Consider the following 7,833-nt stretch of genomic DNA (forward strand, 5'->3'; position numbering starts at 1 on the left):
AAAACATATGCAGACTGAAAGTGAAGGGCTAGAAAAAGATATTCCAAGGAAATGAAAATAAATAATAATAATAATAATAATAATAATAAAGGGCTGGAGTCACAATACTGATATTAGTAAGAAGAAACAAAGAAGGTCACTATAAAATACAAAAAAAACTAATTTACCAAGAAGAGATAACACTTAAAAATATCTATGTACCATAGATAGTCCAAAAGAATCTAGGAAAACAAAACTCTTGGAAGTGATAAATGAACACAGTAAAATGGTAGGATATAAAAATCTAAAGCATTTCTAAGCACAAAATGAGATAGAATTTCCCAAATCAATGGTTGTCTTTTGTTATTATCTTTAAAATATCATATAATGGCCTAAAACATGGTTTGGCTTATTACCGTACTGGAGAATTCTTAGATCTTTTTCATGAGCCTGCTTAACTGTTCTCTTTTCAGAGACATAGATACTATCCAAGTTTTCCTTATTTCCTTATTTTTAACTGCTGTGACTTGCTGTACCAAAGCAACTGAATTTGAAACATGTTCAATGCCATGGCCTTCAAGGATCAACTTATCTTTCTGGGCTTTAGATACTGAACAAGCAACACCTGGTCACATTCAACCCTCCAGATGTATTTTTCACCCAAGAAATTGTGAATTTCAACAAGAGACACATTTCTCCCCAATAATGACATTGATGGAAAAATGAGCATACACAGACCTCATAACGGAAACCCAGTATAACACCCTTGATCATATTCTGTTTGTTACTTCAGATAGTTTACTGTAGTTACTTCAGATAGTGAACTCCACCAATTCCTTTCTATTTCCTCACCATTTGTCAACCTGCAGTCTGTTTTTTATTTCCAAAGAGATTGAGTTCTACATTGTTGTGATTGAAGTTCCTCTGCAGGGTTCTTTAGGGGCCCTTTGCAATATCTGTGCATCCCTTCAGAGTGATATTAGAATTTTCTAGAATGTCAACAGTCTGATTGCTGAGAACGGTTTTCATCCTTGCAGTAGACATGGCAAAGAGCAGCAATTTCATTTTCAATAACCAGAAAATGCATAACTAGGAATAAATCTAATGAAAAAAGTCAAAGCCCTCTATGAAGTCAAAGACATATGGACAATCAAAAAAAAAAAACCATAAAAAAAATTCTCAACATCACTTATCATAAAAGAGGTGCAAATCAAAAATACAATGAGATACTACCTTACCACAGTCAGAATGGCTAAGATTTAAAAAATAAAGAGTTTATCACTCTTTTTGACTCTTTGCTGGTAAGGCTATGGAGAAAAGAGGACTCTCCTACAGTGCTGGTGGGAAAGTAAATTAGTACAGTCACTGTGGAGAACAATATGGAAGTTCCTCAAAAACCTACAAATAAAATTACCCTATGATCCAGCAATTTCACTCCTGAGTACCAACCCAAAGGATAGAAATGCATTCAGTCAGAAAGACACTTGTACATCTATGTTTACTGTGGCATTATTCACAACTGATAAAACATGGAATCAACTCAAATGCCCAAAAATAGATGAGTGGATTGAAAAAGTGTAGCACATATACACTACAGAATACTACTCAGTCATTAAAAAAAAAATGATACCCTGAAAATTGATAGAAAGTAGACAAATATGGAAGATTAACTGCTAAGTGAACCAAGCCAGACTATGAAAGTGAGGCATTACATGTCCCCAATCAATATATAGAATGTCTGCACTCTGTGGTAAAAACTGAAAGACTGGTACATATAAAGGCATATAGAGCAAGTGTGGATACTAGAAACAGTGTGGGAAGAAGGTGGAAAATGGATGAGGGTGAGAAGAAGTGAATCAAGGGTAAAAAGAAAGAAGAAAAACATTTAAGGGACACAAAAATGGAAAATTATCCATTGATGATGATATGTATGGTAATATATTTGACTGAACCAATATATAGTGTATTCATGATGGGAAAACTCATTTCACATACTATAATGATACACAGTGATTATATATATATACACATACACACACACATACAATGAAGTACCCAAATGTGTAAAAGAATGACTATTAGATCTAAAGGGAGAGATATACTGCAGCACACTAAATATTTGGAATTTTAACACCCCACTGACTCCTTTGGATGGATCATCTAGACAAAAAATAAGCAGAGATACAGGATATAAACAACGCTATAAATTGAATGGACATGATGGACAGCTATAGAACTTCCCACTCAACGACCACAAAATATCATTTTTCTCACACCCCCCCCCCACATGGAGCATTTTTAAAGACTGACCACATGATAGGGCACAAAACAGGACTTTACAAATTCAAAACTATAGAAACTATACCAAGCATCTTCTCTATCCACAATGGGAATAAACTTGAAATTAATTAAAGAAAATACCCTAAAAAATACAGAAACACGTAGAAACTAAGTAACCTAATCCCAAATGACTTCAAAACCACGGAGAAATTAAAACTGATATTAAAAGTTTCATCAAAATCAATGATAACAAACACATGGATTCACGAATTTTCATAACCTATGGGACACAGTGAAAGCTGTCATAAGATGAAAGTTCAGGGAACCAGCAGTTAGCGTAATGGCTATGTCGCTGGACTCCCACGTGGTCGACCGCGGTTCGTGTCCCGGACCCGGTGGCTTAAAACTCACGCCGGGCGCGTGTGCGTGCGTGCCCAAGATCCCAAGAGGAGAATGGAGGAGAAGGGATTGCGGCATGACCATACCCCCTGGGGGGTGATTTCTCGCTTTCTGTCTCTATGTCTCTCTCTGTCTGTCTGGCGAGCGCACGCGCCCTACAGTGAAAATCTCTCAAAAAAAAAAAAAAGATGAAAGTTCATAGCAATTAGTGCCCAGAAGAAAAAAACTGAATGGTGGCAAATAGACAACCTAACAACAAAACACAAGAAACTGAAAAAAACAAACAAATGGAAACTCAAAATATACCAGGAGAAAATAAATAATAAATATTAGAAAGAAATAAATAAAATAGAGAATAAACAAACAGAAAGTAAATGAAAGCAAAAGCTGGTTCTTTAAAACGATAAACAAAACTGATACACCACTAGCTAGACTAATTAAGAACAGAGAAAGGAACCAGACATATCAAATCAGCAATCAAAAAAGCAATATTACAACAGACACAAGAGAAATACAAAAGATCATCAGAGAATAAAATGAGTGACTATATACCAACAAACAAGAAAACCTGGTGGAGATAAACAAATTTTTGTACATGTATAATCTACCAAGATGGACTCAGAAAGACATAGAAAACCTGAACAGACCAATCACAAGCAATGAGATTGGATCAGTAATAAATCTCCTAATAAAGAAAAGTCTTTTGATGTTTTTACCTCTGAATTTTACAAAACTTTTAAAGAAGAGCTAACCCCCATTCTACTCAAACTATTTCTAAAAGATCCAAAAGAAAGGATCCCCCCTAAACTGGTTCTGTGAAGCCTCCATCACCCTTATCTCAAAAACAGACAAGGACCTCACAGAAAAGGAAAACTACTAACCAATATCCCTGATCAATACAGATGCAAAAATTCTCAACAAGGTGTTAGCAAGTTGTACCCAAGAACACATTGATAAGATTATACACGATGACTAGATAGGCTTTATTCCAGGGATGCAAGTTTGGTTCAACATATGAGAAATAATAAATGTAAAAACATCATATTAACAGAAAGAAACATGAAAACCATATGATCATACCAACTGATATAGAAAAGGCATTTGATAAAATACAACATCCCTTCATGATTAAGACTCTCAAAAATTTGGCATAGAAGGGACATTTCTCAATGCAATAAAAGCTATCTATGACAAACCCATAGATAACCTCATACTGAATGAGAAGACGGCGAGAGCTTTTATACTAAAGACTGTAACCAGAAAAGGTTGATCACTTTCTCCTCTCCTTCTCAATATATTACTGGAAGTTTTAGCCAATGAAATCAGACAAGAGAACAATATAAAAGGTATTCAAATAGGAAAGAAGTGACATTATCTCTATTTACAGATGGCATGATTATATACATAGAAAACCCAAAAGAATTCATGAAAAACTCCCAGAAGTGATAAATGAATAACAGTAAAGTGGAGGCTATAAAATCAACATATGAGGGAACTAGCAGTTGGCATAATGGCTATGTCGCTGGACTCCCACGTAGTCGACCGCGGTTCGCGTCCCAGACCCAGTGGCTTAGAACTCACGCCGGGCACGTGTGCGTGCGTGCCCAAGATCCCGAGAGGAGAATGGAGGAGAAGGGATTGCGGCATGACCATCCCCCTGGGGGGTGATTTCTCGCTTTCTGTCTCTATGTCTCTGTCTGTCTGGCAAGCACACGCGCCCTATAGCAAAAACCTCTCAAAAAAAAAAATACGAAAATCTACAGCGTTTCTATACATCAACACTGGACAGACTGAAGTAGAAAGCAATCCCAATATGCAAGTTCCTCAAAAACATAAATAGGAGTACCATACCATCCAGCAGTCCCACTCTTGGGTATCTTCCCAGAGGAAAGGAATACATTCAGTCAAAGAACCACTTGCACATCCATGTCTACTGTGGCATTATTCACGACTGCTAAAACATGCAATCAACCCAAGTGTCCAAGAACAGATGAATGGACTGAAAACTGTGGTATATACACACTATGGAATACTACTCAACCATAAAAAGCAATGAGACACTGGAATTTGATAGAAAGTGGATGAATATGGAAGATTTACTGCTAAGTGAAGCAAGCTAGACTATGAACGTGAGGCACTGTATGTCCTCAGTTAATATATACGGAATGTCTGCACTCTATGGCAGGAATTGAAAGACTGTAAAGTATAAAAGTATGAAGAACAACTGTGGATACTAGAGACAGTATGACAGAAGGGTGGGTAATAGGGAGTGGGAGAGAGGGAATCAAGGGGGAGAAAAAGCAAAACGTGGACACAAAAATGGAAAATTATCTGCTGAAGATAATGTATATGGTAATGTCTTTGACTGGACTGATAGTGTATTCATAAAGGGAAGATTCATTTTGTAGTGGAGATGTACAATAATTAAGTGTAAAAAATATTAAATTTTTAAAAATAGAAGAATGCTTTCATGACAATACAAAATTCTAAGGTTCACTGTAACAGAAGACAGAGCTAGGAAATTGACCATTAGGCATTTTTCATTTTTTAAATTTTTTAATTTACGTATAATCACTGTACATCTTTACAGTGTACAACATTATTTTCCCAGTCTGAACACAGTGTGTATTAGTCAAGTCAGAGATATTACTATATATATTAATAACAACAGATAATTTTTCATTTTTGTGTCTGTTAAATGTGTTTTTTCCCTGATCCCCTTCCTTCCACTCCATATGCTTGATCCTGAAGGTGACACATCACTTTTGATCTATTACATTTGTCAAAACTAGTCATATCCTAGACTGTTCTATTTTCATGGAGGTGGGGAAGTGTAATTCTTTGTGTATCTTGAAGGAAAAGAGAAAGGAATATATTTGTGGATACCAGTGATGGATCCTGTAATTATCGTCATTGATTATCTCCTTTAGTGAACATCCTTGGGAAACTGACTTGACCTTTCTCAATGTCAGTTTACTCACTATAAATTAGGGATTATCATTTCTATCATGAGAGTCATTGTAAATACTGAATAAGATAAATCTTTAAATTATTAGACAAATGGTCCCACTTGTAGAAATGACATCAGTTAATGATGGTCATTTTAATCCAGAGGGAAAATAGCTCTCATCACTAAGACTTTTCTGTTCTTTAATTTGCAGTAGGGTGTGTGCTCTCACAGGAGAAATGGGGAGGCAGGTGGAGTGAGAAAACAACCCCCCAGGGGGAATGTCCATGCTGCAGTTCCTTTTGATTCATTACCTTCTTGGGATTTTGAGCATGTATGCACATATGCCTGGTGTGTTTTTCTTTCTTTTTTCTTTTTTTTTTTCTTTTGCTTAAGGGCGTGTGTGCTCGGCAGACAGAGAGAGACAGAGAGACAGCAGAAAACGAGAAATCACCCCCCAGGGGGGATGGCCACGCCGCAATCCCTTCTCATCCATTCTCCTCTCGGGATCTTGGGCATGGACGCACACGCACCCTGTGTGAGTTTTAAGCCACCGGGTCCGGGACGCGAACCGTGGTCGACTACATGGGAGTCCAGCGACATAGCCATTACGCTAACTGCCGGTTCCGCCTGGTGTGTTTTTCAGACTTCTGTGTCAGGACTCAAGCTGTGCAATCAGCCATGAGGGAATTAGCTACCTGAACCACTATGCCACCTAGCTGATCCTCATTTAGTCTTGAATTACCCAGGTTCATTATCTTTACAGACAAGATTTATTATTTTAAAGTAAATTATTTCCATTACTGTATATTTGGCTTGAAAATGTTAGTTTATAACAGTTTCTGTTTGGACTACTAGACTGGAGGAAAGAGAATTTATGATTGATCAAGATACTACTACTGCAGGTATAAATATTATTATGGGTTAAACATAGCAAGGACTTGCCAGAGAAAAATTGTTCAGGTTAATATATAACTTCTGCTGTTTTTTTTTTAATAGGCTTATTTGTGATTACTATGCATATATGTTTTTGTTGCTTTTGGGATATATTATACAAGTTGGATTAATGATGCCTTCAGTAGATCTTATGAGTTGGTAGTCTATGTGTATAATTGCTTTACGTTTGTCAGCATGTGGGTGAGGTAGCTTGTATATCAATTTCTTTATAATTACCTCAGAGCCTGTAGGATGGTGATCTGTATGTTAATTGACTACTGATGGTAAGTTTTCTATATTTCTGATTAATAAAACCAGCGTGTATACTAACTTTGAGATTCAAATCATTTTTGTGGACACATCTCTAAAATGTACTGCATATATCTCTGCTTTTTAAACAGGTAATAATGAAAATACTCTTTGACAATTGCTTTCATTCCCTCAAATTCAAACTACTCAGATTTACCTACCATGTATATACTTATGACCCAAGATATCTTTCCAGTCTTTATCCTCCATTTGAACTCCAGGTATATATTTCAAAGTATAATCAGGATATCTTTATCAGACTCTCTCTATCATCTGTCACCCCCAATGCAGCATGGACAAATATGAATTCATTATCTTCCTTCAAATCATGTCCACTTGTTTTTACATTTTTCCCTATCTGCAGTCCAACCCAGAAGACTTACAGTTATTTTTAATATCTTTCATCCTATTCTTTAAATTCAATCAATAACCTTTATCTATCGATACTACTATCTGAATATGGTTTACATCTCCTCTTACATCTGCTATAGTTAGTCTGTCCTTATTGAAACAACAATATTATCCCTTAACTAGACTCTTCACTTTATCTTATCCCTGTTAAATCACTTTTCACACTGTTGCTAGAGGATGTATTCTGTATTTTTTCCAATAGTTTTTTTTATGAAATATTTAAAAAGTCTTTGGACATAATCACATGCACTTTCTCAAACTGCATTAATAGCTTCATTTCCAAATGTGATTGCCCACATCCTGAAGAGTACAATGATTCTTTTTTAGTGTTAAATGGGCTAGTCAGAGTCCAAGTAAAAGTCCCAGGCATGCACAACTGTCATATCTCACATTCCAAGCCTAATTGCAGTAAGTCATTCCTCTGTTTCTAGACATGAATGACATGCCACATCAGGCTGTATGATCTGGCTTCCTGAGTGATTTCTGAGTGACTGGGAGATGCAACCTAGAAGAATGGGGTGTTAACGTCCCATGAGGTGAACTTGACCAATTAACAGTCAGGCAGAGTGGGA

Source organism: Tupaia chinensis, unplaced genomic scaffold (genome assembly GCF_000334495.1).
Source record: "Tupaia chinensis unplaced genomic scaffold, TupChi_1.0 Scaffold149552_1, whole genome shotgun sequence".
In the NCBI taxonomy this organism is placed as follows: Eukaryota; Metazoa; Chordata; class Mammalia; order Scandentia; family Tupaiidae; genus Tupaia; species Tupaia belangeri.